The sequence below is a fragment of the Mustela nivalis genome, assembly GCF_964662115.1.
Source record: "Mustela nivalis genome assembly, chromosome: 9".
NCBI lineage: Eukaryota > Metazoa > Chordata > Mammalia > Carnivora > Mustelidae > Mustela > Mustela nivalis.
This window is the reverse complement of record NC_139028.1, coordinates 60,022,639-60,049,409: the sequence shown is the minus strand read 5'-3', so window position 1 is coordinate 60,049,409 and position 26,771 is coordinate 60,022,639. Positions and strand designations below refer to the sequence as shown.

The 26,771-nt window shown below is 38.8% G+C and overlaps 1 protein-coding gene and 1 pseudogene across 3 annotated transcripts in view; one reads left to right on the top strand and one right to left on the bottom strand.

Moving 5' to 3' along the window:
• The window catches only part of PAK1 (p21 (RAC1) activated kinase 1), a 154,941-nt gene that overhangs the window by 106,700 nt on the left and 21,470 nt on the right, over positions 1-26,771 (bottom strand). The gene's annotated exons all lie outside the window — the stretch shown is intronic.
• Positions 24,057-24,551, top strand: LOC309840464 (small ribosomal subunit protein eS10 pseudogene; annotated as a pseudogene). The gene has a single exon. The product of its transcript is annotated as a small ribosomal subunit protein eS10 pseudogene (transcript).

Genomic DNA, 26,771 nt, shown 5'->3' with positions numbered 1-26,771 from the left:
TGAGCCTGAAACACATGGTCTCAACTCCCTCTCCAGTGGCCTTTCCTCCTCGTGGAGTTTGTGCTGCTAAAGGAAATGGCCCTTCTCACAGATTATTCCCTTTCACCAGAATGTGGAATAATATGAAAAGAAATAATCTCTCTGAAATGGGAGTATGATTAAGGCCAACTAAAAAAAAAAAAAAAAAGAAGCAAAGCATCTTTCTTCCACTCAGAGCTAAAACAGAAAAAGTTACCTAATACCTAACCATTCAGAACTTATCAAAACAGAAAACTCTTCAGAAGGACCTAAATGAAGGAAGCCCCACAAAAGGCAAGTAATTTTACAACACACTATAACTAGAGGGACTCTTATATACCACTAAGTTCAACTTTCCCATATACATATGGTGACTCTGAGACAAGGAGAAGGGAAAGGACATCTCTGAAGACAAAAAGAGTACTAATATGTCAACCGTATAATCACTGAGTGGCCTGAAAATAAGGTCATTGTACAGTTCATTTGGTAACTATTTCTCACACATCAACACAAGATGCTGTCTTTATCATATTCCTGTGTTTTCAACTTTAAACCTGTGTGTTTTGTGTCTCTCAATTACAGTGAATGGTCCCAATATCTTAGCCATGCATGTACTCCCACAGGCTTGGTAAGCAATTGGTGCCCAAAAAGTACTTCTTATGAAACACAATATGATCCATGGTGCAGAAGGTTGGTTTAATGTCAAAAAAAAAAAAAAAATCAATCAGTACACCATATTAACAGAGTAAAGAACAAAAGTCATAAGGTCATCTCTACTGACACACAAAAAACATTTTATAAACACTAACAACACATTTTCATAAGACAGTCAAGAAACCAATAATAGAAGGACACTTCCTCAATGTGATAAAGGGCATCTACAAAAAAAAAACCCAAAACCCCACCTAATATCATACTTAAAGTGGTAAGTATTGAATGCTTTCCCCCCAAAATCAGGAACATGACAAGGATATCTGCTTTTGCCACCTTGATTTAAGATTGTACTGAAGGTTCTAGCCAGAACAATTAAGCAGGGAAAAATAAATAAATAAAAGCAACCTAATTAGAAAAGAAGTACGACTATTTCTATTTGAGATGACATGTCTTGTATAGACAAATCCTGAGGAATCCACACATACACAGACACAAGCACACATAACTATTAGAATTAATAAATGAGTTCAACCAGATTGCAGGATACAAGTAATACACAAATCAATTATATTTCTGTACATGAGCAATGTACAATCCAAAAGCTGAAATTTTGTTTTAAATTACACTTAAAATAGCATCAAAGAGAATAAAAGAAGTACAAGATTTTGCAACCTTGAAAAAGAAGAACAAAGTTGAAAGACTCAGACTTCCCAATTTCAAAAATTACTACCAAGCTACAGTAATGAACACAGTGTGGTACTAACATAAAAACAGAGATATAGATCAATGAAGCAGAACTGAAAGTCCACAATAGAGATATAACTCTTATATCTATGGCCAAATGATTCTGACAGAGTGCCAAGACAATTCAATGGGAAAAGAACAGTCTATTCATCAGTGGCACTGAAACAGCTAGACTAAACTGAACCAACGAAGTTGGACTACTACCTTATATCATATGTAAAAAGTAATTCCAAATGGTACCTACATCTAAATATAAGAGCTGAACTACAAAACACAAGAAAATGTAAGTGTAGATATTCATGACCTGGGACTAGGCAATTGTTTGTCAGATATGACACCAAAAGTCCAAACACCAAAAGAAAAACCAAATAAATTGGACTACATCAAAATTAAAAACATTTCTGCTACAAGGAATAGCATCAAGAAAGTGAAAAGAAAATCCACAGAACAGGAGAAAATACTTTAAATGATATATCTGATAAGGAACTGTAAGAATATATAAAGAACTCTTCCAATACAAGCATACCTCATTTCACTGCAGCTCACAGACCTTGTGTTTTTTACAAATTGAAGATCTGTGGCAATGCTGCAGTGAACAAGTCTTTTTCCAACAGCATTTGCTCACTTTGTGTCTCTGTGTCACATTTTGATAATTCTCACAATATCTCAAATTTTTTCATTATATTATATTTATTCTGATGATCTATGATCAGTGATCTTTGATGTTACTATTGTCATTGTTTTGAGGTACCACAAACCATACCCATACAAGATGGTGAACTTAATCAATAAGTGCTGTATGTGCTATGACTGTTCCACCAACTGGCTGTTTTCCCATTTGACTTCCTCTCCTTGGGCCTCCCTATTCCTAAAGACACAACAATATTGAAATTAATTCAACTAATAACCCTACAATGGCCTGTAACTGCTCAAATGGAAGAAAAAGTTCCATGTCTCTCACTCTTAATCAAAAGCTACACATGACTAAGCTTAGTGAGGAAGGCATGTTGAAAGCCAAGATGGGCTGAAAGCTAAGCCTCTTGTGCCAAAGAGTTAGCCAAGGTGTGAATGCAAAAGAAAAGTCCTTGAAGGAAATCAAAAGTGCTGCTCCAGAACATGCAAATGGTAAGAAAGTGAAACAGCCTTATTGCTGATAATGGAGAAAATCTGAGTAGTCTGGATAGAAGATCAAACCAGCCATAGCTATGCTTTAAGCAAAAGTTTAACCCAGAGAAAAGCCCTAACTCTCTTCAATTCTGTGAAGACTGAGAGAGAGTAAGGAAGCTGCAGAAGGAAAGTGTGAAGCTAGCAGATGTTGGTTAATGAGATTTAAGGAGAAAAGCTGCCTCCATAACGTAAAAGTACAAGGCGAAACAGCAAGTGCTGAAGTAGAAGCTGCAGCAAGTTATCCAGGAGATCTAGCTAAGATCATTCATGATGGTGGCTACACTCAGCAAAAGATGTCCAATATAGACATCCAGGGGCACTTGGATGGCTCAGTCAGTGAAGTGTCTGCCTTTGGCTCGGGTCATGATCCCAGAGTCCTGGGATGTAACCCTGCGTTGGGCTCTGCTCAGCAAAGAAATCTGCCTGTGCCTTTCCCCCTGCCCCTGCTCTCAATCAGGCTTGTTCTCTCTCTCAAATAAATATAATCTTTAAAATAACTGCTCATTGACAATGCACATCGTCACCCACAAACTCTGATGAAAATGTACAATGAGATGAATGTTTCATGCTCACCAATACAATATCCATTCTGTAGCACATAAATCAAGGAGTCATTTTGACTTTCAAGTCTTATTATTTAAGAAATACATCTGATAAGGCTGCCATAGATAGTGATTCTTCTGATAAATTTGGACAAAGAAACCTGAAAAGCTGCTGGAAAGGATTCACCATTCTAAATGCCATTAAGAACATTCATGATTCATGGGAAGATGTCAAAATATCAACATTAACAGGAGTTTGGAAGAAGCTGATTCTAATCCTAATAGACTGTGAGGGGTTCAAGACTTGAGTGGAGGGAGTAACTGCAGATGGGGAAATAGCAAGATAACCTGAATGAGAAGTGGAGCCTGAAGACATGACTGAATTGCTGCAACCTCATGATAAAACTTGAATGGATGAGCAAAGAAGGTGTTTCTTGAGATAGAATCTACTCCTGGGGAAGATGCTGTGAAGACTGTTGAAATAATGCAAAGGATTTCGAATACTACATAAACTTAGTTGATAAAGTAGAAGCAGGGTTTGAGAGGATTGATACCAATTTTGAAAGCAGTTCTGCTGAGGGTAAAATGTTGTCAAACAGTATTGCATCCTACAGAGAAATTATTTGTGAAAAAAGAGTCAATCAATGCAGCAAAATTCATTGTCTTATTTTGAGAAATTGCCACAGCTACCCCAGCCTTCAGCAATCACCACCCTGATGAGTCAGCAGCCATCAACACTGAGGCAAGACCCTCCACCAGCACAAAGATTACAACTCACTAAAAGCTCAGATGATAGTTAGCATTTTTAGTAATGTTTATTTTAAGTAGGCTCCATGCCCAGGACAGAGCCCCATGTGATACTTGAACTCATGACCATAAGAACAAGACCTGAGCAGAACCTGGGTGGCTCAGTTGGTTAAGCATGTGCTTTTGACTCAGATTATGATCCAAGAGTCCTGGGATCAAGCCCCATGTGAGGTTCCCTGCTCAGCAGGGAGTCTGCTTCTCTCTCTCCCTTTGCTCCTCCCCTTCTCCTGCTTCCTCTCTCTATCTCCAGTTTAAAAAATAAAAAAGATCAAGACCTGAGTTGAGATCAAGAGTCAGACACACAACCAACTGAGCCATCCAGGTGCCCTATAATTTTTTTTCACCTTTTTAAATTTTTTTAAGTAATCTCTATACCCAATGTGATGCTCAAACTCACAACCTCAAGATTAAGAGTCACGTACTCTTCTGACTGAGCCAGCCAGATGTCTCTGCAATAAAGTATTTTTTAATTAAGTTATGTACATTGCTTTTTTAGACTTAATGCTACTACACACTTAATAGAATACAGTATAGTATAAACATAACTTTTATATGCACTGGAAAACCAAAAGATTTATTTGACTCACTTTACTGAAAATTTTCTTTATTATAGTGGTCTGGGACCAAACCTACAGTATCTTCAAGGTATACCTATAATAGTGTCGGTCATACAGTAGTAAACATAGCTGCCTTCCAAGATATATCTACAATAGTAAAAAAGACAACCCAATTTAAAAATGGACAAAGTATCTGAATAAACATTTGTCCAAAGATACACAAATGGCCAATAAGCACATGAAAAGTTGCTCTACATCATTAGTCATTAGGGAAATTCAAATCAAAATCACAGATACCATTTCACACCCATTAGGATGCCTGTAAAAAAAAGACAGATAATGAAGTTTTGTTGAGGATGTGGAGAAATTGGAAGGATCATACAATGCTGTAGGAATGTAAAATGGTGATGTTCTTTTGGAAAAACATCTGGCATTTCCTCAAAGTTACCATATGATCCAACAACTCCACTCCTAGATATATATTTAAAATAAATGAAAATATACATCCATATAGAAATTGTACATAAATGTTCATAGCAACATTACTCAGTAACAGCAAAAAGGTAGAAACAACCCAAATGTCCATCAAAAGTGATAGAATCTATAAAATGTGGTATACCCATACAATGGAATATTATTTGATGAAAAAAATCACCAAATATAGTTTAGCAATAAAGATCAATGATACCAAAAAAAAAAAAAAAAGCAATATGACATGGATAAACCTAAAAACAAACTGAGTGAAAGAAACAAGATACAAAAGACCACATATTGTATGATTCCCATTTACATGAAATGTCCAAAATAGGCAAATCAAATCTCTAGAGACAGAAAAATAGATTAGCAGTTTCCTAGGCCAAGAGTGATGAGGCTAGAGATGAATGATACGTAACTGCTAATGACCACAGGGTTTCTTTTAGGAAGATAAAATGTTCTAAAACTGCACTGGGGTGATAACTACACAACCACGTTTATATACTAAAATACACTGAAATATACACTTTAAGTAGGTGAATTTATGGTATATTAATTATGTATCAATAATGTTGTTACACACACGCGCGTGCACATACACACACACACACACACACACACACTTGATAAAATGGCAAGAGCACCCACTGGGCTTAAGAGTCAGACCTAAGTTCAAATCCTGGTTCTACTACTCATTACCTGAATGACCCTGACTTCTCACTGCATCCATTTTTTTATTTGTAAGATTAAGATAATAATAATAATAATTACTACCTTTGCAACATGGCTGGGAAATGAAGTAAGAAAACAGACACAAAAGGACTTTTGCATACAGCTGATTTCCTAAGATACATATTTTCTCTTGGTAAACATCTCTTGTCACTACCCAAAATAATCTTACTGATCAAAATATTTGAAACAAGGAGAGAAGGACATTTTTCTCATTTAATTTAAGTAGCTCTGTAGCTTTTCCCCACAAGCTAAAAGGAAAAATGAACAGACCCCAAAATTTACAATGGGGAGTAAAAAAGCAAGTCCTGAATAAAGAAGGGGTCTAAGTACATACCCCAACTGCCTTCTTCCCCTGCAATTCAAACCTACTTTCTGTTTTACTCAGTATACTCCTACTACGATATCACCACTGAAATAGAAAGTAGCTGTTCAGGAGAAATAATGATTCCTAGTTCTGGGTTGGCAAGGACAATGAGGCTTCCCAGATTTTTAGTAGATACTTACACCCTATCGTTGGAGGCCACACCAGGACATCAATGGTGGCAACAAAGATTGAAAGAAGAAAAGAACCGTTATTTAATACCTTTGTTTATAGAAGGGAAAACTGAAGGACTTGCCTATGGCCACACAGCAAGATCATATCCTCCCAGTCATACGGTAGGTATATCGTAAGAAACATGTTTTACAAAGCATTCTAGGCCTGAGGCTAGGAAAAATTGAATTTAGTCCCAAAACTGCTAACAAATTGCTGAATTGTCTGAATAAATCTCTCAGTTCCCTTCCTACATACCTACGGATTCAGAAATTGCACAAATAAAAGTAACTACTACATGAAAGCCATTGTGCTGAGATATTATGGTGAACAAAGCAGTCTGTTTACACATAAGTCAACATTTCTGGAACTTACAGAACAGAACTCCACAGAAGACAGATACAAAAAAAAAAAAAAAAAAACAAGTCAATCATAACCTAATTACTAACTTGTGATATACAGCTAATGTCAATCAGAAGTAAGAAGTGGGTAGAAGAGCACACATGCCAAAGAACACCTCACCAACTTTAGATTACAAATCAGAAGGAGCTCATTTCAGCTCTCTCCATCACAAACAGGGGCTCACTATTATTTCCACATGTCACCTGACAGCCTGCTACTTTCTGTGGCTGGAAGCATCAGGGTCAACCACAAAAACATAAAGCATACATATAACAAAGGCCAGCCAGATCCACCAGTTTCTGTACCTTTCTGTTCCTGAGTCTCAGTATCTTCAGCTTTAAAATATGGAGATAATATTATCTACTTCACAGTATTGGTCAGGAGATAAAATAGGAAAAAGTTCTCTGGAAGCTAATCTACTCCAGTGTGCCCACGGTGCTCAGCACAGAGTTAGGCACACTCACTATAGCTTCCACATCTGTAAAATTGTGGTAACATCTGAACCCACCTCACAGAATGATTGGGAGAATTAAATGAGATAACATATACATAAGGTACTTAGAGTTCCTGACATATAGCAACTCATAAAAACATTAGCTGCTATTAATGCCCTTAACATTTTCCCCTCAGTTTCCTTATTTGTAAAACAGGAATAACAGTAGTACCTAATTTTTAGGTTTGACTATGGAAATTAAATGAGCTAATATATTTGAAGACTTATAATAATGCCTGGCATAAAGTAAGTGCTATATAAGAATATGAGAAGCACCTGGGTGGCTCAGGCGGTTGAGCATCCAACTCTTGGTTTCTGTGCATGTTGTTATCTCAGAGTTGTGAGATTAAAAGCCCTGTGTTGGGCTCTGCACTCAGTGGGGAATCTGCTTAAGTTTCTTTCTCCCTCTTGCCCTCTGTCCCCTCTAAAATAAATAAATAAATCTTTTTTTAAAAAGATTTTATTATTATTATTAATTTTATCTTTGATCTTTCTCTACAATTTGCATGTATATACACCACTGGTTCTCAATCAGGATTGATTTTGTCTCCCAGGGACATTTGGCAATGTCTAGAGACACTGTTGTTTGTCACAACTGGAGGGAGGTATAGATGCTACTGGCATCCAGTGGGTAAAGGCCAAGAATACTGCTAAATACCTTACAATGCACAGAACAATTCCCCAATCCCAAACATAGATTTCTTTGCTCCAAAATATCAAGTGTCAAGGCAGAAAAACTCTGACATAGACTAAATGAATCACACAGCTCTCTCTTCCTCCTCCTCTGAAATGCTAGAGTACTTTACTCGGATCTCTCTTCTAGAATTTATTAAACAGTTACAAACATTTTAGACTGAAACAGGTTTTAGAGAGCCCCTTTCTTTACCAAGGTCAAAAATGAGCAAGTATTTTACAAAAAACAGAATTTCAGTAGGAAATCCTGAACTGGAACCCAGGTATCCTGACTCGCAGACTAGTGCTCCTTCCATGGGGCGAACTTAGATAACCCTGCGAGCACTTTCTCTTTCCCTTCCCTAATCCTTCTATAGTTCTTCCTCTTCCTCCCCCATCCCTCCTTCCCAGGCTTAGATCTGTTTCTTTTCTAGTACCAGAAGTGAGAGATAGGGACAACCTTTCTCCCCACCCTCCCAGTTCCCTACCTTCAGAAGGACTTGCCCTTGAGCTGCAGTATGGGCTTTGGCCCAGAAGCCAAGAACTCTTCTTATTAGTCTTTTTTTTCAGGGGCAAGCTGAGCTGCTCTAGCCACCTCTTTCTGCACTCTCCCAAGGTTAGGCAGGCATCCTGCCTGAAAGCATAACTTGGGTCAGACAACCTGGAGTAATTTCCGTTTCCCTGGCTATGGGAATGAACTAGCCTTAGGGAGGGGCCACAGGCAACTTGTAACAGCTTATGTTGGACTTTCTTCCCAGGAAGTGGTTTTGAAGAGAAAAAAAGACTATGGGTATCTTGGTGAAAGAAAACATGGAAAAAGAATGAGAGGAAAAAGAACTATCAATGGCTTTAAAAGAGTATTCAGCCGCATACAGGACATGTTTCAAACATTCCCACATCTAATTCCTGCCAGTACTTCAAGGACAAATGCCTGTCTCCTCAAAAATAGCCTTCCATGACCACTTCAGCCCAAGAAAATATTAAGCAAGTACTCATTTCGTGTCAGCCACTATGGTAACTTTATCTCATTTAATCTTTACAACCTTAGGTCATATTATCCCCATTTTGGAGACGAAGACAATGATAAGAGAGGTTAAATAACTTGCCCTATTGCCTTAGCCAATAGCAGAGCAGCAATTTATCCCCAGACATTTCAGACATCAAAACTAAGCTCTCAACTAATTTACCAAACTATTTATCAAGACAATTTCCACCTTCTTTGAAACTATATTGAATTTACTGTCTATATCACATATTAAGTAATTAATTTCAGGCTGTCTTGTCTTAACTACATGCGCATTAGATTTGTTCCAGACCTTGTGCTAGCTCCCATGAATAAAAGATATAAATAGCTGGCAGTCTCTTCTCTAAGGCAAGACTTCTCAAACTGTTTTGACTCCAACCTACAGTAAGAATATGGTTTATATGGACACACAGTATACATGCTCACACACACAATCTATAAATATAAAATTAAAACAAGTGTTCACAAAATAGCCCTTGTTTTTTCTGTATACATGTATTCTGATTTCTTTTTTCTGGCATACTCTGACTTTTTTAAAATGCTGGTCCAATGTACTATGTTAAATCAGCAATCCGTGGGTTATGATTTAGATAGCTGGGAAAATAACACTGCCCTTGAGAGCTCCTGAATTAAAGAGGGAAATAAGACATTACTGACAATAAAAATAATTACAGTAACAGTAACCAACATTTCATTTATTGTGTGTCTAGCACTATAATAAGTACTTTATGTGAATTATTTGGCTCCAAAATTCAACTCAGTTCTGCCTGTCCAATGTCCATATTCTTTTGACTACATCACAGTGCCTATGCAGCATGAGAACCATAATGAAGAACATTTCCATGAGGAAATGGGGGTAGGGGAAGGGAACAGTCAGGAAACTTCACAAAAGTGAAGATTTCTGAGTGTGTCTTAGAGTATAAATTTTAAAGAATTTGGTACAAGAACTCCTATAGGTGCTTTATAAATATCTGTGGATAGAACCTTTTACCTTCTCCTGTGATACTGAAAAATAGTATGTTATTTTTAGACAGAAAACTATGAAATTTTTAACTGAAGCTGTCTCTCCTAATAGAAATCTCAAGGTACACCTGCCACATGGCACTTAAAAAAAAAAAAAAAAAGTTTTGTTTGGTAACAGTTTCTCTAGAAGAACTGTCTTTGGAATGACATCCAGTACTGGCTACCAGGAGACCAGGGTCTTAAATTTATGTGTGACTTTACCTCTCCGGGACTCAGTTATTAATCTAAAAGATGATAGAAATAGGCCATATGATCACTAAGGTTCTTTCTAGTTCTAATAAACTCTAATAATAAATTCTAGTGATTCTAGTACTAATAAATCCAGCAAGTCCATGAAAAAAAATAAATAATTTTAATAAAATCCACTTACCCACAAAGACCTGAGGATGAATGTGAAACTCTAGAACTGAGCTCCTGGGTCTCTGTCTTGTCTGATCCCCTTAGCTGGATGTGGAATGAAAGATTCACACCAAAAGACTTGACATCCGCTATCTCATCCACCAGAACCTAAGTTTCTTCATGTGAGAGGCTGGTGACTAGAATATGCTTAGGAGTAGATTTTAGTTTGAAGGGCCAAAATGTCAAACCATGAAAATGACTGTCTCTAGGAATAGAGAGCTCTCCATCATGGAAGTACGCCATGGATATTGAAAAATATTTGGTAGGAACTTTGTAGAAGAAATTCAAACAAGGGGTAAAAGCTGTGTTAGATGTCCTTATAAGGAACTTCCAGTCCTAAAATTCTACAATTCTCTCTTCACACAACAACAGAAAGAATAGCCTTTAGCACACATTGGAGGGGAAAAACACACAAGAAGTTTCCTGCACTTTTCCATTCTCCTTCCCTCCTACTTTCTGTATTTTGAATCCAGTACACTAAGTCATTCACAGCCAGAGACATCATGGCTATACTTGGTTGCTCTTTTCAGGATTTGTTTTTAATTTATGAGGAGGAAAGAATGGGTTTAATCGTCAAGGAAAGAACCACTAAGTATATTTTGAGGGCCCTGGTCCACACCAGCAAATACCTCTCAGAACAGGATGTTATGAGACTGGTTCTACCCAGCAGTATCCAAACTCAAGTGGCCACTGGTTTCTCGGGGCACACAGATTAATGGCCCTCAAAGCATAAAAGGAGGAACCTACTGTGGATACCTATGCCAGCCCCAGCCACCCAGACGAGTTGAAGACACTCCTGTAACTGGAGAATGAGGTATTATAAACTGAGTCCCTGCTGCCTCTACTGGCTGATCTTGAGCATTCATTGGTTCACTTTGAGCCTGAATAATTCCAATTATAAAATGTACCAATTGTAAAATTAATAAATAAGATGATCCATAAGACTTTTCTGGTACTGATATTGTTACTCTAATATAAAACTGAATTCTTATCATTTAATTAGCATCTACCTTAAATTCTCAAAAACATAAGTACAAAAATAATAGTAAATACTTAATACATAATGAGCGCGTATTATGGCAGATTCAGTACTTGAAATGCTTACTTCCTTTCATCATCACAGCAATCCTATTTTATATATGAAGAAATAAACTGAGAAAGATAAAGAAACTTGCCCAAGGGGTGCCTGGGTGGCCAGTGGGCTAATGACTCTGCCTTGGGCTCAGGTAATGATCTCAGGGTCCTGGCATCGAGCTCCACATCAGGCTCTCTGCTCAGCAGGAAGCCTGCTTCCCCCTCTCTTTCTCTCTCTCTCTGTCTGCCTCTCTCTGCCTACTTGTGATCTCTGTCAAATAAATAAATAAAATCTTTTTTAAAAAGAAAGAAACAAACAAACAAACAAACTTGCCCAAGTTCACAAAGGTGAGTAGGAGAGCCAGAGCTTCACCTAGACCTACAGATTCTAAGTCCAGTCCTCTTTCCACTAAATTCATGTCCAGGCTTCTACTCCAAAAAGCATATTACCTAGAAAAGTAAGAGAACAGAGAGTAAAGAGGGCTAAAGATTAACTTCAACGAGGTGGCAATGATCTGCTGTCTACAGCCAATAGAGAAATATGCCACCAAAAGCCAAGAACTCTCCTAAGCTGCTAGAAGAAAGATTCATTTGAAATTCCTCCCACCTCTACCTTCTCCATTAGTCTCCAAAAGATAGATGGGCATGGGGACCAATAATAAGCCAAGAAAGTATGTTTCCATCTAAGCAATCCAAATGAGACAGAGGCCAACTTATATGACCAGTCCTTCTCAACTGCTACTGATTTATGAAGTTGCCTCCTCTCCCAGGAAGCCTGTTGCATGACCTCGGCCTCTCCAAGAAAGGCCTTCATTCATTCCTCCAGATCTGGATCCTAATTCCAGAAGAAGCTATGCCACCTTAAGGATGGGAGACATAGCCATCAGCTATGAATGCCCACCTTTCCCTCTGCTGGCTTAAAGGAAAAATCTAAGGAGGAAAGCGTGAGAAAAACACCTAGGCTTAGGAGACATCTCGATCCCCTGCTCTGCTGTTCTATCTGTAGAAATGTAGAAAGGATAGTACACAAGCTATGGCTTGCTCAAAGATATTAGAAAAACCAACCCCTTTCTTTACATGGAGAAGTCCTTTGAAATCACTCAATCCACTGATTTCCAAGCTTTTTAAAAAATCTCTCAAACTCTTTTTGTCCCATCAAATCTTACAGAAACACCAATATTTAAACAGATAAATGTAGTGCTGCTCTGGCTGAAAAGGAGGTGGGGAAGCTCCACTTCCTCAGCCTCTTCCCACTTCCCAGTCTCACCACAACAGACTGTGAAGTTGCACTTCAAAACCCTGAGACTCTATTTAACAACTCCTTATTTTACTTAAGGACACTGGTGTCCAGAGGGAGAACATGACTTTGTCAAGATCACGCAGTTCGTGCCAAAGCTGGAATGCAAATTCAGATGTACTGACTTAAATGGCAGTCAATTTCCCATCTTATCACACTATTCCTTTGAGATGATCACATGAAAATGAATGTGAAAGGGGTTTTAAAAGCTCCAAGTGCCAGAGGCTTGTATAGTTCCTTTAGTTAATTTTCTCTATAGGTAAAAGAATCAAAATGCTCAGATTTCCAAGGTTAATTTCACCAGGTAGCAGTCAAGAGCAAAGAAATCCTCTCATATTCTCCAACTTCTTAATAAAGTGTCTATTTATAAGAACAGGCATGAATTATGCTACCAACGTAGAAAGACTGATAGCAAATAGATAAGACTCAGGAAGCTTCTGCAGGACTCCCTGCTCCCTGTGTACTGAGAAACTATCTCTTAAAGACATATAGAAATTTTCCTGATATCCACCATGCCTGGAACATGGAATAGAATCTAAATATGTGTATTACATGAAGTTAACTTCTTAGGGGCGCCTGGCTGGCAGAGCTGGTTGACCATCTGACTCTTGGTTTCAGCTCAGGTCGTGATTTCAGAGTCCTGAGATCCAGCCCTGTGTCAGGCTTTGTGTTCAGCACAGAGACTGCTTGGTGTTCTTTCCCTCTGTCCCCCCCAACTCATGCTTTCTCTCTCTCTCTCTCTCAAAAATTAATTAATTAATTAAAAATTTTTAAATACAGTTAACTCCTTAATAAATGATGTGAACAGCCTGGACCTCAAAGTTTCTCAAAAACTGTAGTAGCCAGCCTCCAAGACAATATCCAATGGTCCCTGCCTCCTGATATTTGCACCTTTGGGCATCCTTTCCCACCTAGTAGAAGGGTTCTAAAGAACACAGAAGTGCTGGTATGTCATTTCTGTAATTAGATTATAAAAGACACTACAGCTTCTGTTTGGGTTGCTCTTTTCTCTCTCGGATCACTTATTGTGGGGAAGCCAGTAGAGAGGCCATGTGGCAAAGAACTGAAGTCATCAGCCTGCCAACAGCCAGCAAAAAACTGAAGCTGGCCAATAACCAGATGAGCGGGTGTGGAAGGGGATCCAACTAGACCCAGTTGAGCCTCCAGATGATTTTAGCCCTGGGCAACAGCTCCCCTGTAATCTCAGCTGAGACACTGGGCCAGAACCACCCAGCTTGGCCACTCTAAAATTCCTCACCCTCAGAAGCTGTGTAAGATAATAAATGTTCATTTTTTAAGCTGCTAAATTTTGCAGGCAATTTATTTAAGCAAAAGTATGTAACTAATACAACCATGAAACTAAGGCTTCTGGGTTTACATCCGAAAGCCCATTATGAAACCAAAACTCCAGCTGAAACAAAACCTAAGGCATCTAGGGTTGGGGCTTCCCCTTAAACAGTAACTGTCTCCACTGTTTACTCATAAGGTAACCAGCTGAAAGTCACTTCATCTCTCTTAGCTGTGGTTTCCTTAGTGAATATATAGGGATAGTTCCTTGCAGATTATGGTGAGGATTAAATGAGAACAGCTTATAAAAGCACCTTTAAAACAGTATAAAACTATACAAATTAAAGTTGTTATAATAAAGACTTTGGAAGGTATCCCACCAAGCACATTCCCAACAGCCATCAAAAAGATGACTCTGTTCGGTGAAGTCAAATGGAATGATTTCTTTTTTACATTTATCCAAATGTATTAAAGGTATTTCTCTCTATCACTGCCCCTCATAACAACAAAAAGCAACAATTACCAATGCTTGTTATTACATACGAAATATAGTGCTAAGCGCTTTCACATTATTTTCTCATTTAATACTCCATTTAACATGCAAGGAAACAGAAACTGAGAGAGGTTAAAGTGATTTGGTTGGTAATGAAGACAGAACTGAAATGCACATCCATGCAGCTCCAAAGATCATGTTCTTTCCACTAAACCAATATGCTGCTTATTATATCTAGGAGCCTGAAAGTATCTAATACAAAAGACATTCAGCTACAACTTAAAAGAACTGAAAAATGAAAGACAAAGAAAGAAAGATCACCTTTCAAGTTAATGGGGAAATAAAAAGATTCAGGAGATGTGGATTTTGGTATTGTCTATGGCACCAAGCAGTTGTAACACCTTGGGCAAGTTATCTATCAGTGAAAATTTTAAAAACCCTCATATTTGCATAGTACTTTGGAATCTACAAAACATTCTTAAGTATCTGCAAATATTTGATTGTCACAGCAAACCTTGAAGGTAGTTTTAATTCTCTCCATTCTACAAATGAGAAAGTTGAAACTCAAAAAATTATTTTGAGTTATTAAACAGCTGGTACATGCCAGAAATAATACACCTAGATTTCTTTATTATCAGAGGTACCTGAGACACAGTAGTTTTATTGAATGTCCAAAGGTCACAGCAAGGACCAGAATCCAGGTTCCTTCTTATTCCTCTAACCCAGTGCCACAACTAGGTATACAATCCTGGAGTGCTTTTTAAAAACACTGATGCCCACACCCCATACCTACCTTTACCCCCCAAATTTAATTTATTTGGTCCTGCCTGGGTGGAATCTAAATATCAACACAATTTTAAGCTTTCTAGGAATGGTCATACTTGAGAATTACTGCCCTAATACCAAGAGTCACAGATTAAGAAATGTTATGATTCACCCTCATTTTCTAATGTCAAATTCCTTGAGGGAAGCCATCTTTTTTTTTTTTTTTTTTTTTTTTTGCAAATTCATCACATTTACAAAGAGAAAGATCTTCTATTATTACAAATGACTGTGTAAGTTAAAATAATTTTATTTTTGTTACCTAAGAATAAATTTTTATGCAATATGCAATCAACATCTTACTGGTCAAGACTGGATATGTGGCATTAATAAAATTGCTTATAGAAAAAAAAAAAGTTGCCCATAATAGTATACTGTGAACAAAAATGACTAAGAAGAAAATTGAAATAATCTTATTTCTCTAAATATTCCTGCTTGTCAATCTCAGAACTCCTTGGTTCTACCAAGATGAATTTACCTGGAGTGTCCTCTTAAGAGGGTTTGGATATTGGGGCGCCTGGGTGGCTCAGTGGGTTAAAGCCTCTGCCTTCGGCTCAGGTCATGATCCCGGGGTCCTGGGATCAAGCCCCGCATCGGGCTCTCTGCTCAGCAGAGAGCCTGCTTCCTCCTCTCTCTCTGCCTGCCTCTCTGCCTACTTGTGACCTCTGTCTGTCAAATAAATAAATAAATCTTAAAAAAAAAAAAGAGGGTTTGGATATTATATAGACTTGTCTCATAATATCTCCACTTCTCTCTAATTCAACTCTTATCTGACCAAGTTCTTTCCTTAACCCTCAAGCCTATGGTTATGGATTTGCACTGTGTCTCCCAAAATAAAATATGTCAAAGTCCTAAACCTTAGTATACTGGAATGCAATTTTATTTGGAAAAAAAAAAAAAAAGTCTTTAGAAAGGTAATCAAGTTAAAATAAAGTTATTAGGGTGGGCCTTAATGCAATATGACCTGGCTCCTTATAAGAAAGAGAAATTTGAATCGCTTCTCGGCCTTTTGGCTAAGATCAAGTGTAGAAAGAGAAATTTGGAAACAAATTTCCAAATTCCAGCTAGGCTGTTTTAGCCTGTGCTTACTAAGAAGTTCAGATACACACACACACACACACACACACACACACACACACACAAGACTGTGAAAAGACACAGGGAGAAGATGTTCATCTGTAAGTCAAGGAACAGCGGAGGCTACTGGAAGCTAGGAGAAGGGCGTGGAACAGATCCTTCCCTCACAACCTCAAAGGGAGCATGACCCTGCTAATACCTTGATTTTGGACTTGTGGCCTCCAGAACTGTAAGAATATAATTTTCTGTTGTTCTAAATCAACTAGTTTGTGGTACTTTGTTACAGGAGGTCTAGGGAAACTAATCATCTGCCTTTCTCTAAACCTTAAAGTTTGCACCCAATTTATTTGGTAGAACTACTCAATTTTTTAGTATATACATCCTACTGCCCTAATGAAATCAAAGCGTCTCGAGGGCAGGAACACCATTTTATACTTTTTCTTTGTAATCTACTACTCTTAGGCAGAGACTGACCTCAGAAAAAGCATTCAGGAAACTTGCTCACTTGATCACTTCCTGGAAAATGCTCAACAACCACTACTCTTGTTTTAGAATTTAACACCCAGAAAATCAATCACTTATCCAACTTCCATAATTCTGTTACACTGGATGTAGCTATTTTTTTTAAAGATTTTATTTATTTATTTGATAGTGAGAGTGAAAGCACAAGCAGGGGAAAGGGGGAGAGGGAAAGGGAGAGTCAGATTTCTTACTAAGCAAGGAGCCCAACACGGAGCTTGATCCCAGGAGCCTGGGATTATGACCTGAGCTGAAGTCACAGACTTAACCAACTAAAGCCACCCAGGTGCCCCTGGAATTGGATATTTTTAAATCAACATTCTTCTCCATGAGTTTTTGGTATATATAATACCACTTACTTTCTGGTACTTGTAAGTGAAAAACTCACTTAGAATCTTAAACTGTTTGGGACTGGGAGAAAGTTTATAGAACATAGAATCATAGAATCTTAAACTGTTTGGGACTGGGAGAAAGTTTATAGAACATTTAATGCAATCATAACATGGTATTTTCCTCAAATGCATACATACTATTTCTCCTTTGTTGTTGTTGTTGTTGTTGTTGTTTTTAATTTTTTTTAAGATTTTATTTTTAAATAATCTCTCCAGCCAATGTGGGGCTCAAACACACAACCCTGAGATCAAGAGTCACATGCTCCACCAACTGAGACAGCCAGGAGCCCCACTCTCTCTTTTATGATAAATGCCACATTCTCCCTTGTCCATTGTATTAGTTACGGGCTTACAAGGCTCCTTCTCACCATGCCACCTCTCATTAGGTATACACACATCAGGGGCTGAGAGTCTATCATTCATTCCTATTGCTTATCATGCATGGTTCAGAGTACATTACATGCTCAATCAATATTTCCTAAAGTACTGTTTTCTCTTTCTTTGCCACTAGTCTATGCTTTCCAAGAGAGGAACTGGATCTTACTTATCTTTATATATCTAGAGTTTAGCACAGCAAGTAGCATAAAATAAATACAATAATATTTGTTGCTCATGTAATAAAAATGTTTCACTCACTCTTTCTGTGCTAGGCGGTTCTAGCCTATGAATTTACTAAGAAGCTTAGATGCCCAACAATCAACAAGCAAAAAGTAGCAAGTCAAAATAGAGCCAACTTTTAATCCAAAAGGAAAAATATATTGGCAAGATATTTTAAGAGGTTAAATGCTGAGATATTTTAAGAGGTCCCAAAGACCCCACAGTTGCCTGGGAAGACAGAAAGTAGAGATTGCAAACAGTTATATCTCAGAAATCCACTCAGGTAACTCTCAGAAAAGCAGACATAATTTTCTGCTTAACTGACGTAAGTCCAATAACAGTACCCAAACCTCAAACAGACTAAGAACAACAGCCTGGCCAAGCACCTTGTCTCCACTGGTGTGAAGAGAGGTCCAAGCCAGCATCAGAAAAACACTCATTCAGACTTCCAAAAAACTTTTCAGTTCAAAAATAGGCTCTAGTGACTTCCTAAAGGAATTCTCTAGTTTGTGCTGAAGCCCAGAGAAAGGGGAAAGAAACTCCAAAAAGACCTCAACACCTTTTCAAATTGGTGAAGCTCAGTGGAAGCTCAACAGAAGCTCATTCTTGCAATGTGAATGTCACCTCCTCTCCGGAACCTTCACTGCCTCTTCTCCCTTCTTGTTCCTTGCTTAGATAATACTAGGTACATCCCTCTAGTATACATTCATCACTGAATGTTATAATAACTTTAATATTCTTCTCTCCACTAGAGCAGACACACAATAATTACAGCTCCAAAAAAGCAAAGAGCTGTTCTTTCCCATGCTAAGACCTCAGGTACCCTGGCTAGTCTTAATCCCAGGAGAAAAAGGAAAAAGGGTGAAATGTTTTTAAATGGCTGCCTGTTTACCACGTACTATCTATGAGCCATGGATTTGTATACTGTGATTCCTCTTTTTTTTTTAATTTAAACTCAATTTTCCAACATATAGTACTCATTAGTTTCAGATATAGTGTTCTATAATTTGTCAGTTGCTTGTAACACCCAGTGCTCTTCACCCATTTACCCCGTTCTTCCACTAACCTCCCCTCCAGCAACCCTCAGTTAGTTCCTATAGTTAAGAGTCTCTCATGGATTTTCTCCCTCTCTGATGTCTTCCCCTTCAGTCTTCCCTCCCTTTCCCCATGATCCTCTGCACTGTGAAACCATATAATTGTCTTTCTCTGACTTTGCTCAACATAACACCCTCCAGTTCCATCCACTTCAATGTAAATGGTAAGTATTCTTTTTTAAAGTATCATGATCTGGTCAGTATGGTAGACAGATACACACAGACTTCAGAACACCCAGCCCTGTTTGTTTGAATCCTAGGCCCTCTTCAGAAATCAGGAAAATTTCATACTCCTTAGAATAGTAAGGAACTTAGAAATCACCACGGCCAAGTTCCTCATTTTACAGAGGGAAACTGAGGCTCAAAAAGGGGAAAGGATTTAGTCAAGATCCCATAGTCTTCCAGAAGCAAACTCTTGTTTTGATTACTAGCTCAGTGCAATTTCTGATGTATCTCCTCTCTTAAAAAAAAAAAAAAAAAAAAAAAAAAAAAAAAAAATTCCAGGGGTACCTGGGTGGCTCAGTCACTAAACCTCTGCCTTTGGCTCAGGTAATAATCCCAGAGTCCTGGGATGGAGTCCTGCATCAGGCTCCCTGCTCAGTGAGAAGCCTGATTCTCCCTTTCCCACTCCCCTTGCTTATGTTCCCTCTCTCACTGCACTCTCTCTATCAAATAAATAAATAAAATCTTTTTAATTAATTAATTAATTAACCAATCCATTCATTCATTCCAGGGGCACCTGGATGGTACAGTCAGTTAAGTGTCAAACTCTTGGTTTCAGCTCAGATCATGATCTCGAGATCCAGCCCCCATCAGGCTCCACACTCAGCAGAGGTCTGCTTGAGCATCTTTCTCCCTCTCCCTTCCCTCTTGTGCAATCTTTCTCTTTCCCTAAAAAAAAAAATATATGTTTCTTTAAAATTCCAATCTCAAAAATGAGGATTTAGGGAGGTAATTTGTCTAAGGTCCTATACCTAGTAGATGATGAAGTCAAAACCTAAACCTAGGGGTGCTTGGGTGGCTCAGTGAGTTAAGCCTTTGCCTTTGGCTTGGGTCACAATCTCAGGGTCCTGGGATCGAGACCCTCCGTCGGGCTCTCTGCTCAGTGGGAGCCTGTTTCCCCCTCTTTCTGCCTGCCTCTGCCTACTTGTGATCTCTCTATCAAATAAATAAAAAAATGAAATAAAATTTTAAAAACCTAAACCTAAGACATCTCCTGGGAAGGCCTAGCCTCTAACTTCCACTTACTTCCATCATGAAGTTTTGGAACTCCAGATATAAATGCAACTTCATTTTCCTTATCTCCAACTTCTTTGAAGTTTGCTTCTAGTTAAATTTGGCAGATTAAAAACACATTTACCCATGTTCCTACCTAAAATCACACCGAAATGATAATAAAGATAAAAACCTCAACAAGGAAGAGAATGGGTAGTAGACATCAAAAGATGACAGATCTCAACAAATTTTTAGAGTATACATAGTGAATGGAGGATTTGTGACCTAAAAAAAAGAGAGGCAAAAGAAGCTGTAATTTACCGCATAGCAAGGTCCCTGGACAGCAGAGATGTGTGGTGCTTGGACTGCATGATCACATCTCCTAGAAAGAATCACTGGAATAAAACATCTAAAAGAATAGGCGTAGGAAGTATAAATCATTTGCTCCAAATCACATAAGGCTAACAAGAGCTTAAATCCAGGTCTTCTCATTTTTGTTACCTTTCTGTAATGGATTTGTTATTAGACAACTTAAGAAAATACAGAATAACTCAATAGCCCATAGTCACAGAACAAGGAGACAGAAATGTTTCCCAAGGTCTACCATTTGACCTCCTTTATCAACTCCATAAAAGTTCTTTGTGTTTAGGCTCTCCCTGGTGAGAACTTAGGCTATTCAAACAGTTGGAGTAAGAACCCCATATTCCAATTCATATTCCAATTGTCTGATTCTGCAGTTCTGAAAAAAGTAGGTTAACAGCACCTGACAAAATATGACAAAGCTTGGAAGCCAAAGATTTCAGAAGCACTGTTTCAGGTCAAAGCTGAGCTCATCCACATTACCCATGATAGTGCGAGAGCAGCAGCTTTTTATCCCTTTTTAGAACAGAACATGCCCTAAGGTAGGTGTTGTTACATCTGCTAACCAGTTAAAACAGATCCATTTGTAAGTGCCAAATTATAGGGCTGCCTACAGTACCGATTAAGGCATTAACAACTCCAGACCATTTCTTTATAATACGCAGCAATTACGTGAGTGCCACCACTATTTGCACCTTACTCTCATTTGAACTCTCATCCATCACTGCATTAAACACACACTCACTTCGTGTTTTTCTGATATGCACAGAAAGAATACTGAATGAGGAGTCAGAAGAATAGTTCTAAACACAGCTCAAGCTTTGAAGTCAGCAAACAGGTTTGAAACACAGTCCTTTGAGTTACCAAATCTGAGATCATAAATAGATCACTAATCTCCAGGCCTCAATTACCTCACCTGTAAAATAGGCTTAATACTATACAAGAGTCCTGTTGTGAGGAGTAAGTGAGAATATATGGCAACTTGCACAGCAGTAGGGCACTGAGCAAACTTTTGTTGACCATCTATATGACGGGTACTTTCAACACTGGAAGGGCTGTTTGAGGAACTGTTTAGGGAGAGGAAGGATAGATGAACAAGTAAAATTACAATACAATACAGTATAAACAAGTGCAATACAGTACAAATAAGTGCAATACAATAAATGTTACCATAGCTATTGGAATAAAGTATCACATAAACACTGGAAAAAAGGGTGTTCTGTCTAGAACAGAAGGAACATGTCAGGGAAGGTATCAGAGACAGATATTTTAACTGGGCCTCCAAGGTTGTTGAGCAGAAGTACAACAAGCAAAGATAAACATATTACGAAAAAGAAAAAAACTCTGAGAAACAAGTCAGGGATACATGAAAGAGTTATATATGGCTTATCTGAGCAACAGTGAAAAAACATGAGAGAAGTGAATGAGTTACACAAAACAAGAAAATTAGCATAAAGAGCCTACCCATAGGAATTTTTTGTGGAGAGAAAGTGCTATGAGAGGCAAGGAGAGGTAGTTGTCTTAGAAACTCATGAAGAAAATATTTACTAAAAAAGAAAAGAAATAAAATCACCACTGACATTATAAAGGATGATAAAATGGAGAAGAGCTTGAATTTACTTTGTCTGACCCAAGGGTCATACATGGTATGAAGGTAGATGGAAATACCTCCATAAAAATGGCCCACAGATATTAATCACATACAGAGTGGAGTGTTGGAATTTAAAAGAAAATACCCCTTCATTAAGTGGTGAAATTAGCCCAGAGAACTCAAAGAAGACAACTCATATCTACTGGTGAAGGAACCCAGGTTCTCTCTTCCTCTTTCGGGGCAGGACTTGACTTTATGGGGCTTTGATGTAACCAGGTTTGAGGAAGGTAGTTCGCACTTCCTGAGGCTTTACACAATTCAATCAACCTCAAAAGGGAACGCTTGCCCACACAAAAACAGCCTAATAAAGAAAATTAAACTAAAGCAAGCAACTGACTTTAGAGGAAAAACTAGGGAGGGGGCTTAAAATGAGAGGGATTATAAGGCTGCAGAACAACACAGGCATCAATTTTGTGTTACTTCGTTAATGGAGGGGTGCACCTGCTGTGGTGGTGTCCTAACTCAAAGGGCTACTAAGCATTTGGTGAAATAATGTATTCAAAGCACCCAGGAGACTGTCTGATCTATAATATACATGATTAGTTAATGGCTTACATGAGAGTATTCTTTGGGGGGAGGAAGAAGGAGGGAACCTATTAGCATTTCCCATAGCTTTCCCATAATTCTGGAACTTCTGAGGAAATGCTGTTTGCCTGATCATGCAGATTTTATGTTCTCTAGCTCTTGTGCATTAGAACCACAACCCTATCCCAGGATTAAAGACCAAAAAGAGAAACCCAGCAGGTGCCACACAATGACTAGGAATGAAGGAAATCGTTTTCTGGCTTAACCAAGGTAGTAAAGGGAAGTTGGTGGTAGAGCAAAGCTTCAAAAACCCAAGACCTGAAATCTCACAAATCTATCAGGTTAAAGACTATAAAAGCCTGATTTATGATAAATATCTCAGCAAATTAGAGCTTGGATAAGAAATTAGGGACCACCCCATATTTATGGACCCCTACATGCCACAGTACTTCTCCATTTGAGGTCATCATTCTTTCAATAAAAATACATCACATATCTACTATAGGTCAGGTACTTGGGTCAACAGAGGACTTAGACATACTCCCAACACTTTGCGACATTTATGTCAGAGACTGAGATCACTATGAGAAAAGGTTTCATCACAAACGTTCTGACATACAGATACTCGGTGGCCTGCAGGCAGCGGTGATGAAAAATAGCATTACTTTTCCCATTTCCATTCTCCTTTCTGAGTTTCCCAGCCACCAAATTTCCTCTACCTCTTCTTCAATCAATTCACCACATTCAATGTCTACCGTCTCTACAGGGCCTTCCCTGGACAGAAGAAAGAGCCTAACCATGGGCCACTAGAGTTTAGAACAGAAACCTGACTTAACCGCAAAGCTCATACCTTACCCATCCCACCCACAGCCTCATGAGGCACCATTATGAATGCTTTACATACACTACTGTCCTCAAAAAAGCTCTTTGCAAGGGAGTTAATATTGTCCCAATTTTGCAAAGGAAACGCTGTATTCACAGCAACTGAGTGACCTGCCCAAAAATCACATAGTCAATAGGTGATAAAGCTGAAATCCATAGACAAATTGGCCATGTTCACTTTAATCTTTTTTCCACTGCATCTCACATTTTATCCTAATGATAACCCTGTAAGGCAGGTAAAAGAAAGATCAGTATTATCCCATTTTATAAATGAGGAAACTCATACTTGAGGAGGTGGTACTACTTTCTCAGGAACAAGTCAGTAAGTGGCAGAGCCATGGTTCATACCCAGATCTTTTTACTCAACACTTCCTCCTACACTGTATCCAGCAAAGGGGTGTGGTGGAAATGTACTTAACAGAGAGTCCGAAGTGCCGAGATATATTTCTAACTCTGTAACTAGCTTATTGTATAACACTGGGTGAGTTGTTTTCCTTTCCTGTCCCAGCCCCATACGTAGCAGCTACTGAGATGTTCATGATCAAGAAGAACCCTCTGTCATTCATGAACTCCTTTTCAAAGAGGGAGTGATAGTGGCCAAAAAGGATGTCCACATGCCTAACACCCTGAGCTGGCAGACAAGAATGTACCCGGTCTTCATGTTGTCAAGGCCATGCTGTCTCTCAGATCATGAGGCTACATAAAGGAATACATTGCCTAGAGACATTTCTACTGGAAACTTACCAACAAGGTTATCCAGTATCTCTGGGATTACCTCTACCTGCCCGCTGAAATTGTGCCTGCCACTCTGCACCACAGCAGTCTTGAGACTGAAAGGCCACAGTCTAAAGGTCTGAGGGGAGAGCCACCTGCAAGACCCACACAGGGGAAGCTAACAGAGACACCTACAGACAAAGTGCTGTGTCCCTTGGTGCTGACAAGAAAGCTGAGGCTAGGGCAGGGGTAGCAACTGAATTCCAGTTTAGAGGTGAATTTGGTCCTGGACATGGTCAGCCACCTCAGTAAAGCTGGAGGAGGCTGTTTTGTGTTGAATAAATCTGTAGTCAGGAAAAAAAAAAAGTTTTTTAAAATATTGACTAAGTTATTTTTCTTCTGTTGGCTCCATTTTCTCATCCATAAAATAAAGGTGTCGAGTTGGATAACCCTTACCTAAGTTGCTCTTCAGCTGCTAATCTAGGTTTTAAATAGTACCAACAAGTGTATGAGAAGTTTCTTTGATTGCCTTGCCACCCAGCAGTAACTTTCTAAAAGAAACAAACATTAGGGCGCCTGGGTGGCTCAGTTGGTTGGGTGACTGCCTTTGGCTCAGGTCATGATCCTGCAGTCCCAGGATCGAGTTCCACATCAGGCTCTCAGCTCTATGTGGAGTCTGCTTCTCCCTCTGCCCTTCTCCCACTCTCTCTCACTCTCTCACTCTCATGCTCTCCCTCTCAAATAAATAAATAAAATCTTTAAAAAAAAAAAAAAGAAACAAACATTAGCTATTATTTGTAGAATAGATAAGATGAGAAGTGCTCAGCATAAGAGTAAAAATTGTTCATTCAATTTCATTCCTTCCTTCCTTCCTCAAACATCCTAGATGTAAACACAGAAAAGACTACAAGCCACCTAACAGAGACCAAAATAAGTACCCAATCTCTGACGCCAAGTTCAATGTGCTTTCTAACTCATCCCTATTATAATCTATCTCCTTCACTTGCACATGTCCTTCATACATATATGATCTAGTTTGATATCTAAACCTTTTGAGGTAGACATTCAAGATTCCTCATTTACAGACCCCTATCCACCTTTATAATTTTGAAATGGACGCTACTGGCTGCCTATCCAGCATTCATTCTCTTCTTCCTCCTTCCTAATAGAGCCCTGATTTTTATCCAGTATTCATCCCTCAGCAGCTTATGTTTCTAAGGCATTTCTCAAATTTTAGCATGTTGTCAGAGTCATGATTACCTGGAGTGCTTGTATAAAAACAGATTCCTGGGCCCCATGTCTAGAGTTTTTATTCAGTGGGTCTGGTATGTGCCCAGGGAATCTGCATTTTCAACAAGTTCCCTAGTGACCACACTTTGGAAACCACTGTCCTAAGATAATGCTGACGCCAAACCTAGCTCCAGAGGTAGGTCTTTTTTTTCTTTTTCTTTTTCTTAAGATTTTATGTATTCATTTGTCAGAGGAAGAGAAAGAGCACAAGAAGGGGGACCAGCACGCAGAGGGAGAAGGAGGCTCCCCACTGAGCAAGGAGCCTGATGTGGGGCTCCTTTCCAGAACCGGGGGATCATGACCTGGGCCAAAGGCAGACACTTAACTGACTGAGCCACCCAGGCATCCCAGCCAGAGGTAGGTCTTGATTCTACATTTATTTTTTTTTTAAAGATTTTATTTATTTATTTGACAGAGACACAGGAAGAGAGGGAACACAAACAGGGGGAGTGGTAGAGGGAGAAGCATGCCTCCCACCAAGCAGGGAGCCCAAAGGAGCCCAATCCCAGGATCCTAGGATCATGATCTGAGCCGCAGCGCCTGAGCCACCCAGGCGCCCCTTGATTCTACATTTAAACCATAGTATTCAAACCATTTTCTTTGACAGTCATTAGTTCAAGACTCAGGCTTAACCAATTAGTTTCTGGTAGTCTCTGAAACTCTTATAGTTCAGGGATGGGCAAGTGACCTAAGTTGATCCAACAGGACTAAAGAATTTTTCCTCCCATTTTAGGAAATGAAGTCAGTGTCCATCTCTTTTTCTCTTCCTATCTCTTTTTGTCTTCTTTTTCCTATCCCTATCTTTTTCTCTTCCTATCTGCCTTTCTTCCTATCTCTCTCCCTCCCTCCCCTTCCCCTTCTTCTCTGTCTCTATCTATATACCTCTCTTATCCATTAGTTAACAAAAAAACTTACCTCCTCAACTATTCCTCTCAGCCAATTTATGATCATGATGAAAGCCAGCTTGGGGAATATATATACACACACACATTTCCCAGACTCCCTTCTAATTGTGATTTAGGTTTTGCTAATCAGATGTTCTCACACTAGATACTGACTTGGAATGAAATTAGATGAGTGAAGAGACTGGACACAGAACATCCCTCTTGTTGGAGCAAACTGCACAGAGACAGCACGATTCTAGATCTAGCGGCTGTAGCAACAGCTTCCCATCTGCAGCTTTGAGACTACGGAAAAGAAAGTGGCTTCTCTGACAGCTCGGTTCTGTAGTGCGCTTTGAGG